The following is a 12,638-nucleotide window of genomic DNA, read 5'->3' as shown; positions in this document are numbered from 1 at the left end:
CTTTGATGGTCGAAGATCCTACAATAGCTGAAGGTCCTTCATCCGCGGATGCTATCTGGGATCTTCCTATTGCTTCTCCCCTTCTATCACCCGTCGAAGACGTTCAAACCTATCTTGCTGAGTCTTCTCGATTTTCAGATCACCCGAGTATGCCTCAACCAAGAAGCTCCTCCGACTCAGAGACTTTCAGCAAGTTGGGAATTATATTGTCTTGCTCCCCTGACCTTGTTCATTCAGGGGTGGCCTCCTTTGTTGACAATCCATCGAATATTCAAAGTATCAAGTCCGTGATGGAGTGGTCGGTCAAAGAGGAAGTCGGCGAGAAGCTTCCTGCGGGTTTAGTTCGCAGCTGAAAGCATTCTTGGAACACTTTCCTACTCCCTTTGTGCATTTTCGGTAGTGTTGGGACAAGATGTTTGCTCCGTCGAACTTTCCCGATCGGCTCTTCTCTCCTAGCTCCGAGACCCAAGAAGCGGGACAACTTGTGACTCAAGGGGAGCAATCCCTTCAATCTACCATTGACGAGCTTGCTGCCTTGGACGAGAAGGAAGCCGTTCCGGAGCAATAGAGGCTAGCGATAGAGAGGGAACTAGAGGAGACTCGATGTCGACGATCGATCGTACTCTCTCGTCGATCTTCCATAGAAGACCAACCGAAGACGTCCGTAGCCTCTTTGGAGGAGAAGAAACGAGTCGATTGCGCTCGGGTAGTGCGAGCAGAGATAGATTGGCGTCGTACTAGGAACATGTACATAGATAAAAATAGGAAGTTTGAGCGTTTACTTTGTGATTTGCTTGAGGTGATCAAGATAGCCCCGTATCCCGATAATTCTTAATGAAATTTCGCCCCTTTCCTTCCTTATTTCTCGCGTCATACTCTGCCACGATCTATGTAATTGTCCACGTTTGAGTAACTGCCATCATCATCCCGAGTCGGTTACTCCAAAATCCCTTATAAATGATGATTGCCCCCAAATGCCAACCCACACGAACCTTGTCACAAAGTCCATATGAGTACTCACGCAGCTTCACGCTTATCGCGCTACGACGCTTTTTCCAACAATGAAGCCAAGAAAGAACTCTCCTTATCTTTCATGGATCATCAGTCCGGAAATGGTCACACTATTTTGGGTTCGCATCTCACAAGTTTGCCGCCTTCTTCCTCGCTGATTAATTGCTTTCCCCGCTGCTCCGAGGAAATCTTACCCTTCGAGCGATCTGTCATTTGTACCTCCGCTTGGTTGTCGAATAATCATAGATTTTCTTCGTATCCATCCTTCGACCACCAATTTTACATCCGGTACAAACGATTGGAAGGGGAGGCAACTACCATCCGGGCACGAGCTAGGATAAACGTCATGTTAACATTTTGCGGTATATCCATTGATCCCTCCGAGTATGGCCTCATCGGTAGCTTGTGTTGCTTTTGGTCGCCATCATCGAATTGTTTCTTTTTACCCATTGGTCCAGTGACCCCTACCCTTCTTGATATTTGGTTCTCGACCGGTCTTTCTCCATTTATCGATGGTGACAATCGACCTTCGAGCGACCAATTTTTACCCGACTTGTCTCACTGCCTTGACTTGCCATACGGCAAATTCATGGATTGCCATGCTAAATCTTCGGGACCCATTCTTCCAAGGGAACATACAACCTTCCTTCCGTGTTGGCTCTGCAAATATGTCTTTTGTCTCCCCACATGTCGAATTTTTTCAGAATTTCTTGATATGGCATATGAACTGGCATGTGATGTTGATATTGGACTAGGCCGGATGTTCCTAGCTGCGCTGTATCGAGGGTTGACAGACGTTCAATCTTCGCTGATGGATAAACATTCTGCTCCTTGTTCCGGTCCTTTATGGATCCTGCATTATTAGCTCCGAACGTACTTCCCTTATATGTTTCTTGATAAGGCGCTTACTTCGGCGGTTGTGCCATCGGAGATTAAAGGAAATGGTGCACACACGACATTCAATCAGATCCTTCGCTGTGCTCCCGATAACCTTAACCCGTTCGATGACTTTCTCATTGAACCGTTGTCTCTCACCAGTTTTGATTTTTTCAGCCTGCCTGTCGATGATGATGTCTATAGCTCCTCCAAAGCAAGTCCCGACTCTCATCTATTCCGGATGAGCATGTTAGTCCCAACTGACTTAGCCATGAATTTGTTTGGCGGTTGCGAATTCTCATCGGGATTCGAAATTTATAATCCATATTATTGTGCTCGCCAATTTGGGCTTACTCGGGGTGTTCCAATGCCGGTGGTGTATTCCATGAATTTCCCTTTTTCTGGTTGCAAGGGGGATGTAACCGACATGGTGGGTCATATCGAAGTTGCGTATGCTGTTCTTAGGCGCTTTGTGTTCATCGGCTTCTCTGGCCACCATTGTAGCTCCTCCTTTTTCGACAAATGGTGGCTCTCCTACTGCTCCTCTTTGTTTCCAGCCGGTGCAAGGGATGTTCTTCTGAAAGTCTATCGAACCCCATTGGGTTTGCTGCACCCTCTAAGAAAACCCGTTCCTTTCATTATTCCGAGCATTGTACTTGAGCAACCAATCGATGAAGGTAAGCCTTTCTTTGATACTCTCGTGGAATGTAGGTATACGAGCAACTTGTCGATGGAGGTAGGTCCTTCTTTTGCATTCTTGCTTGGTGCAAGTACTAATCTGACTTCTCCCACGGATGACTCACTAGCTTCCGACGGCCATACGGATGACCTACCAAACAAATCATGGGTTGTTCCTATGAACATGGTGAGCGCCTCAACCGGCCCATCGAATACTTTTTATTATGATTATCAACTTCTTAGGGCCAAGTGGTCGCACATGCATGATTTACTTGGGGAAGAATATGCCGCTATATGTAATAGAGCATCTGTTGAAAATGAGATCAAAGCTGTCCTTACTTTCTTGGCTCTTTTACCTTATCCGATTCAATGTCGTGCTCTTGAATTTGCCATTAATGAACTCTTCCTCATATTTGGCTTGACTTTAAGGTCCTTCAGGATAAGGCAGCGCGAACCGGCAATCATTGACAAATTGGAAGCGGGTTCTCTCCTTGCCGACAATGAGTCGGCTTATCAACGTAGTATTCTTGATACCCTCTAAGAATGACGGGTGTACCACCCCGCAAGCCTTATCTGCCCAATTGAAGGTGGTCAAACGGCAAGAGGCGATTTGTGAATCACTGCACCTCGATATGATGCAGGCCGAGTATCAGAAGGAAGTAATTGTTGACGCCAACCGTAATAATGAAATGCAACTTCATAGCTTTGTCTTGAGCCTTGAGCAGTACGTGTTGTAATATGCTGTTATTAGTCTCATCTTGCTGCCACCTGTCATCTTAATCCTTTATCGAACCTTTGGTCTTAGTATTAACTCTCCAAAATTCATCATGACATGATCTTCTCAAGATCACCCTTTTTCCATGCGGCATTTAATGAAAGAAGTTATTTCCGATTTTCCTTTTGAATTCAAATCGTCATGACGATTCGATGTGGTCAATAGCCAGCGGGAAACCCGCCACTCGTGTCATTACGGTTACTTATACACTTCACCAATTGCGATATACCTCTTCGCCTCGATAACCGTCCACTAACTTTACTGCCTCGATCATCGGAAGGTCGTGGGCGGATACTTAGCATCGTGGGGAGAAATGCTCTTTGGTTTTTATCTATAAATAGCATCACTTGTTTGGAGTAGGTCTTCACCCAAACCCTTTGCCTTACATCCTTAGAGCAAACTTCTCAAAGCTACAATGGAGCGTGCGTCTTCCTCGTCGGCCTCATCTCCCCCTACGCGCTTTATCCGTGAGTTTTCGGCTATTTGGAAGGAGATCATCTCCCTTCTAAGTTATACCTACACCATGTTGGTGGTATAACCCCGGGCTCTCGAGAAACCGAACGCCCTGTTTAATCGCTTCGCACCCCAAAATCTCCCCTCCGACCATCCGTTCCAATCGGACTATGAAGAGTTCATTACGCTCTTCGACTATGGGCTGGAGAAGTTTCGCAGAAATCTGGCGACCATGTCCCAACACGATCTCACCGAACATGAAGTTTGGTGCAAGATCGAAGAAATGGAGAACGGCGAGGTGGTGTACAAGGAACTCTGCAACATCCAGGAAGCCCTCTATGCCTTTCACGCTAGTGTCCTCCAACTTTGGAACATTGTTTCCGACCGCCGGACTACCAGCCAGTGACACCTGCGAAGGCCTCCGAAGGATTCCGAGCAGCGGGAATACGAACCGGCCGAGGCTTGCGAGACCAGGTCCTTGGCTTCCATTGAGGCCCCTTCGGAGGGTCCGAAGACCATCTTGGATTCTACCAATGGTCTTATGCAGGCTCAGAAGGAGCACCTTCAATGGCTAGAGAGCGAGAAGGATAAGCTGGAGGCGGCAATGGAGGGGCCGGCCGAAGCCTACCACCGTGCGAAAGAGGAGAATGTTAAGCTGGAGGACCGGCTGCGGGGCTTCGTCGTCTGTTTCAACGAGCATTTTCAGTGAAGATCCGCTGAGGTGAGCATGATGGAACGAGAGAGAGAGAGAGAGAGAGAGAGAGAGAGAGAGAGAGAGAGAGAGAGAGAGAGAGAGAGAGAGAGAGAGAGAGAGAGAGAGAGGGAGAGAATAGAGGAATGTACGAAGGATTTAATGAATGAAATGAGTTTTCTTACTCCTTGCCCCCTGGCTCCTCTCACATCTCCTACATTGATGGGTAGAACCTTTTCAAATATTTCCCATTGATTGATCGTTGTAGTTCTCTTCCATCGATTTCCATCATTCGATATGCGTTTCCTGGGAGAACATCTATTATCAAGTATGATCCTTCCCACTTTGACGGCCACTTGCCAAACTTCTTGTTGTCGAGGCTCATAGGTAAAATAGTTTTTCATACCAAATCTTCCATGTTGAAACGCTTAGCTCTCACATGTTTGTTGTAAGCTTTGGCAACCCTTCGTTTCCGAGCCATTAACTTTTCCAACGCCATGGCTCGATTTTCTCCCAACTCATCAATGTTGGCATACATCATCTCATCGTATTGTTCTTTAGCTATGCCATCTTGGAGCTTCACCCTTAATGATTGCACAGTAATTTCTAGAGGTAACATGACTTCTTGTCCATACGTTAGCATATAAGGAGTAACCTCGGTGCTTGATCTTTTGGACGTCCGATAAGCCCATAGCACTGTCGAAAGCAGTGAGTCTCACTCCATTGGGTTGTCCTCCAAATGCTTTTTAATCGATCTAATGATTATTTTATTAGAAGCTTCCGCCTGGCCATTAGCTTGGGCATAGTAGGGCGTTGAATGGATCATCTCGATACCCCTAGACTTAGCAAAATCCAATATTTCTTGCCCTGTAAAGACTGTCCCTTGGTCAGCAATGATAATCTCCGGGATGTCAAATCGATGAATAATTCGCTCTTCGATGAACTCCCTAACTATTTTTTATGTCACGTTTTTGTATGACGCTGTCTCGACCCACTTTGTGAAGTAATCTGTGGCCATTAAAATGAAACTATGCTTCTTTAACGAGGGAGGATAAATTTTTCCTATCATATCCATCGCCCATCCCCGAATAGGCCACGGCTTTATAATTGGGTTCATTAACGCGGCCGGCACTTGCTGGATTGGTCCATGTCTTTGGCATGATTGACACCATTTAGCATAGTCAATGCAGTCTTGAGTGATTGTAGGCCAAAAATATCCATGTCGCCTTAATAACTACTTCGTTTTTAATCCAGCCTGATGTGCCCCTGAGATCCCTTCATGGACTTCCGTCATGGCTAGCATTGCTCCTCTTGTCCCAAGCACTTAAGAAGCAATCCGTCGATTGTTTTTCGATATAACTCGTTGTCAATCAATAGATATTTCGGGGCTTTTCTCTTGAAATCCTTACCGCCAAAACCCGGGTTCTCCAAGTAGTTTACTAAAGGGGTTCTCCAATCTTGTTGGCCGTTGGTTTGTCTTACACTTTCAATTTTCTCATTCTCAATCCTCATTACCCAAGCATCTATCGACGGTAAAGTCCTTACTTGGGTAATGATATGATCCGCTAGCTCCTTCGATATACGATATCCCGATGATATCCGAGCCAATTCGTTGGCCTCTGAATTTTCGCTTCTCTTGACGTGGATTAGATCGTGCTCGGGGAATTTCCACAACAATTTTTTCACCGGATAGTGATGTCCAATGATGTTTTCATTCAAACATTGATACTCACCATTTAGTTGTTTGATCACCAGTTGGGAATCGCTCTTCACTTTAATTGACTTGACCCCCATGTCAATTAAAACATTCAATCCCACGATTAGGGCTTCATATTCGGCTTGGTTATTCGAGCATTCGAAGTCAAGCTCGAATATGAGCTTTGTTTTCTGTCGAAAGGGTAATATAACCATAATTCCCGCACCCGCTGAACCGGACACCACCGACCCATCGAAATATAATATCCAAGGTGCAATACTAAGATAATTTTCATCATCCTTGATTTTTAAACCTGATGGGTATTCGATAATGAAATCGGATATTGCCCGCCCTTTTACCGCTTTGAGCGGCACTTAAATCAAATCGATTTCTATTAGAGTAAACACCCATTTTGCAATCCCGCCTCTAATGATTGGCCTGGACAACATGTATTTAATCACGTCTGTCTTGCAAATTACATGTACCGTAGTCGGCAACATATAATGTCGTAATTTCGTACAGGCGTAGTACAGTGATAAGCACAATTTTTCGATGGATGTGTATTTTGTCTCGGCATCATTGAGCATCCTACTTAAGTAGTATACGGTCTGTTTTTTGCCTTCATCGTTTTCTTGAGCCAGCATACTCCCTATAGTTGTATCGGCATCCGACAAGTACAACTTCAATGGCCGTCCGGCTTTCGGTGGCATCAAAACCGGTAGCTTGATGAGATACTCTTTTAACTTGTCGAAAGCCACTTGATGCTTTTCCTCCCAAACAAACTCTTGTTCATTTTTAAATTTGAGCAACGAGGAGAAAACTTCAATTTTTCCCGACAAGTTAGCTATAAAACGGCGCAAGAAATTTAATTTTCCGATTAGCACTTGCAGCTATTTTTTACTAACAGGGGACGGTAAATCTAAAATAGCCATGGCCTTGTTCATGTCTATTTCTATACCTCTTCGATGGACCGAAAAACCTAGGAAATTGCCAGCTTTTTATCCCGAAAGCACATTTCAAATGATTCATCTTCAACTTAAACTTACGCATTCTCTCAAAAGCTTGTTCTAGGTGGTCTAGTTGACTTACCCGATCTGTCTTGACGATGACGTCATCAATGTAGACCTCCATGAATTCCCCGATCATGTTGTGGAAAATGTAATTCATTGCTCTTTGATACGTAGCACCGGCGTTCTTCAATCCGAAAGGCATGACGACCCATTAAAATGTGCCAATAGCTCCGGGGCATTTGAAGGATGTCTTGTGAACGTCCTCTCTCGCTATAAATATTTGATTGTACCCGGAATGTCCATCCATGAGGGACATCATTTTATTGTTGGAAGTCGAGTCGATCAACATATCGGCCATTGACATTTGGTACTCATCTTTTGGGGTGGCTGCATTGAGGTCACGGAAATTGACGCATACTCAGAGTTTACCATTTTTCTTCTTAATAGACACAATATTTGACAGCCATTCGACATACCTTGCTGATCTTATGAATCCGGCAGAAAGGAGGCGCTCAATTTCCTCCTTAATTTTAAGGATCACTTCCGGAGTGAACCTTCTAGCAGACTGTTGGTGTGGTCGAAATCCCCTCTTAATTGGCAATCGATGTTCAACTACGCTTTTCGAAAGGCCGGGCATCTCATGATAATTCCAAGCAAAACAGTCCTTATATTTCCTCAACGGGTTTACCATTTGAATTTTGTATTGCTGATCGAGCAATCGGCCGATATAAGTAGGTTGTGGGCAAGCCTCATCTCCGAGATTAAGTTCTTCCAGCAGATCTTGAGCTTGGATTACTTTGTCGTCTTTCTTAATTGGGGATTCTTCGAAATCTACAATACCATCGGCAAGCTTGCTAGTTTGATCATTCTGCTCGGCCTTGTAGGCCGCATACCTCTTAGCGAGGTTTTGTACAAATGACCGAGTTTTCATCTTGAAACCGGTTGATTGGTTCCACCAATTCCTTCCTTGGGACCTACTCGATGTTTCCCTTGTCGAAACGGCAGAATGCAATATCCCTTGAGTCCGCCTCAAACGGTTTAGATACGCGAAGGCAATCATCCGGTATAACTTTGTCCCGACCCGATATACGGATCCAAGCAACACAAGTTTGAGGATTCGCCTTAACATACTCCACCTTGTCCCCATTCCAGAATGCCAGCATTTGGTGAAGTGTTGATGGGACACATTGGTTCCCATGTATTCAATCTCGTCCTAAAAGCAAGTTATAAGACCCGTCAGCATCCATGACGGAAAAGGACGTCCTCGACGTTTTAGATCCGACGGTCAGGTCAACGACATATACTCCATTTACTTCAGTAATCTCGCCAAAAAAATCGATAACTCGTATATTTGATGGGATTATCTCGTCATCATTCCTTCCTATTTTCTTGAAGAAGCGGTATGGAATGAGATTTAGCGTTGATCCTCCATCTACCAGCACTTTCATTACTGGTCGCCCGTTGATCTTGGCATTTATGTTGAGCGACCTCAAATGATTTGAGACATCTTCCATCGGTTTTCTGAATTCCATGGTTTCTTCATCGTTGAAGCAAAATTGAGTCCCTTCTTTCTCTTGTCTCGTTTCTTCGTTGTCACCATCGGCTAAGATTGACTCAAGTCGAAACTCGTGTGGCAATTTAACTTGTACCATACAAGAGCTTAGAGGGGATATTGACTCGCTAACAAGAGTTTTAAATCGGGATTTAGACGCAGATGGTTTCTGTGGCTTTGCGCCTTTGTTATCTTTTTCTTGAGTTGGTTGTGTCTCTTCCGGTCGTCGCCGCCAAACCAGATTTCTTGCCCTCCGGGGCTTGGTGTGGTTCGGGGCTGTTGATATTGACTCACGGCTGATCGGGATCTCTTATTGCCATAGTATGCGAACCCTATTCCTTCTTTGCACCCTTCTTTTCTGAGTTTGGGTCATGATTTTCTCCTTCTCCCGGTCCTCCGTTACCTCGTACCACGATCCCTCTACAAGGTTGCTTGGTATCTTAAGAGTTCGTTGATGATGTGGCTCATGGGAATTTCGTCGAAAGTCTCCGTTGAACACTTTTCCTCACCCGTAAGGGATTCCTTCTTGAGGATATGTGGGTGGTGGACCATAACTTACGTAATAATCGAACTTGCCACTTGGCTCACCTAAAGTGCCAATTGTAGGGTCTCCTTCATCATATCTACGCTTGAATGACCTATAAGCTCCTTGATGATTGAGACTTCTCCGAGGCCTGGTACCTTCGATTCGAAGAGGTGTCTTGTCTCTCTAACTAGTTCGATTACTCCTTTGGTACGCTCCTTTGGGTGTACTTGTGTTTCCCAATTTTCGTCTACAATGAACGCATAAACTTGGAGACTTATGCCCCTCATTTGATTGCATTAAGGAAACCATTCCAATCATTACTGGAAAAGGATTAGTATCTACATCCATCGGGGACTTCCCTTTGTCCTCGCCGAATTTGATCTTCCCTTGTCGAATTGCTTCTTGAATGTTCTTTTTGAGGACTAAACAATCCGAGGTGTTATGGCTCCACGAATGGTACCATTTGCAGTATTTCTTCCCTGGTAATTCCTCTTTGGACGGTATCTTCTATCCTTCTGTTAGCCTGATTTGTCCGTCGGCCAATAATATGTCTAAAATTTCTTCCGCCTGGTTTGCATCGAATGAATAATACACTGCCTCTTTTGCTTTAGCCATTATAGTTGACTTTTCTTTTATCCTTGTTGGCTTCGGTGCTTGGCAAGTGTATGGCTTGTCGATGGTTAATCGGGCAACGGCCACTTCGACATGATCCGTTAATTCTTCGTCGAAATCAGGCGGCTCGACAAAACTTACATCTCCCCTCCGGGTATGTCTCTTGTCTTTTTCCTTGAGCAGAATCTCATGCTTTGCCGCCATTGTGGATAATTCGAACAGATCCGCGCATGGATGCTCGACCATCCTATCTCGTATTTCGAATTTCAACCCGTTGAAGGCGAATTCCGCGAACGTTTTTTCGAGTAAAGGAACTAAGCACTTGTTCCTAGCCCATTTGAACTTTGCAATAAACCGGTCGACAAATCAGCTACTGACAAATTCGACACCGCTCTTTGGAACTAGCCATGAAACAAACTTTCCATATGCTCCCATACTAGCACTAAATTGGGTGGTAGCGCGGTATGCCATGTAAAGACTGTCTTTGATAAGGATAATGGAAAAAGCCTTAACTTCCAGTGATCCGCATGTGTAGCATCTCCACATGGTGCTAGAAAATGATTGATATGTTCATACGTGGACTGATCATCCTCACCAGTAAACAGTGTGAACTCAAGTATTTTAAATCCCCTCGGATACGGTATCGTATCCATCCGATCCGGGTATGGATTTGGGTAGACATTAGCTCAGTATCCTATCATTGAATCAATGTATACGGGCGTATGGTCGAACACCGGCTGATGGTACTGTGGTTGATATGGCATCCGATATCTAGGTTGTGGTGCATGATACACGGGTTGCACAATAGGTTGAAATATAGGCTCGGGACCTGGTGGTTGTGGAGCTTGATTCATCCGTTGATACCCGTGTCGTATGGCTTGATGTCCAAACTAGGCTAGGCCTCCGACCCGGGGAAATTTGTCCCGCCCCCTGGCCCGCCATTGCCCCCTAAAGGGTATTGGTACTGGCCCCTAGTTTTCAATGATCATGGGTACCGGTTGTTCGTTGACGGGGACGGGGTTATGTTAGGCAGCAACTTCCCGACGAGCGACATTCTCGTCTTGTCGAACAAGGTGTCCCGGAAACATACCTGTGTCTATGGACATATTTTGTCGAATATGATGTCTAGAGAACATACATGTGTCTACATTTAGTGGGGGTCCGGGTTCGTTGACCGGCAACACCTCCCCTTGTTGCGGGATCCGCGCAGGTGCTAAAGGTTGAGTATTTTGTCCAACGGGGCCTACGTTCAGCGGTGTTGTTACCGGTAACACGTCGTTCGCTGCTGCTACGAAGCCATTCCCTCCTTGGACATGAGGAGAGTTGATCGTAATTCCATGCTGTCCTGCAGCACATTCGTGATATGTGTTAATGATTAACGGCCTAATAACCACGCTTATTCGCTGAACCATGTGATCGACAAACTCGTTCTGGACTTCTTCGATGGTGCGTCTTATCAAAGTTAACATGACGGACATCATTTCCGGATTTCTCCTTGGCTCCCAACGTTACGTCGAAATACTTTGGCGTCTTCTATTGGGACTCGATGGGCCGTAGATGACTCCATCTGTTGCATCTCTTCTAGGGGTTTGTCTTCAACACTGTCTAAGTTAATACGTCCTCTTGTGCGCGGCATAGCACCTCTCTCGAACCGACACCGAGGGTCCCATCGGGCGTGTCAAAAAAGATTATTGCGCGTCGAAATCCTTCGACGGGGCTTTCTTGGTTATGGGTTATGGGCCCAAAATGATTATAGCCCAAAAGAGATTGCTAACGCGAGAATCTTTTATCGAACTTAATCCGTTCGTTTTTCGAAAAGGAGTTCTGGGTCGATTTTGGACAGAGAGTGTCAAATGCAGTAAATGTCTTTATTAACACAAAAGACGTGTTACGGACTCTTAATAACTTCGACAACCCAACACGTGCAATAGTCGAGGCGTGCAGCAAGCTTCGACACGACTGCGGAATTAAATCAGCGGGGTCGAACAGAAATGTAGGACACAATGCTGGAATTCAATCAACAGCACTTGACGGGGGATTGTAGGACACAATACCGGAATTGAATCGACGATGCTGGACAAGATGGATGAAGGGTGCAGCACCGGAATTGAATCGATGGCACTGAACCTAGTGAGCAGACGTCGGAATCTAATCGACGACACCCGACTCTTGATATGAAACTCGCCGGAATTAAATCGACGACGGGGATCCGGAAAGCTACAACTAGACTAGGCTAAAGGCTTAAGAGCTTAGTTGAAAAGATAAGTGTTTTTGTGTTTGTTGTGTGTGTTTGTTTTTGCTACTACGGGGTATTTATAGGCAAACTCTTTGATAACCGTTGAGCGGTTTCTTTTTTCGGCCCTACACTTTATCCTTTTCCATAAGCCACGTGAATGGCGGTTTCCTAGTTTTTGCGCCCTTTCTTTTTACCTCGTGGGGATTACCGCCAATCTTTTGACAACCGCTCCGATCGTGGCCCTTCTCCGCGCGCTTTTCTTGTTCCGGAAGGAAATGGCGCCAGCATTTATCCTAACACGTGGCACCTTTTTGATCGGTACGTACCTTGCTTCAGTGTTCCTTCCCGTAGCTGATTGTCGCCCCCCTCACGTGCTTGTCACGAGCCCTCTTGGATTTTTTAGGTGTCAACAGCCAGAATTTTTTTCCGCGATGAAATATCATTTACCAAAATTAGTTCTTCGGCTTTATTAGAAGAGATCGGATTTTGCACCAACTCTAGACAGGAATTATCTAGATGAGT

The sequence above is a fragment of the Rhodamnia argentea genome, chromosome 8 (genome assembly GCF_020921035.1).
Source record: "Rhodamnia argentea isolate NSW1041297 chromosome 8, ASM2092103v1, whole genome shotgun sequence".
NCBI classification, from domain to species: Eukaryota; Viridiplantae; Streptophyta; class Magnoliopsida; order Myrtales; family Myrtaceae; genus Rhodamnia; species Rhodamnia argentea.
This window is presented reverse-complemented; position numbering follows the sequence as displayed.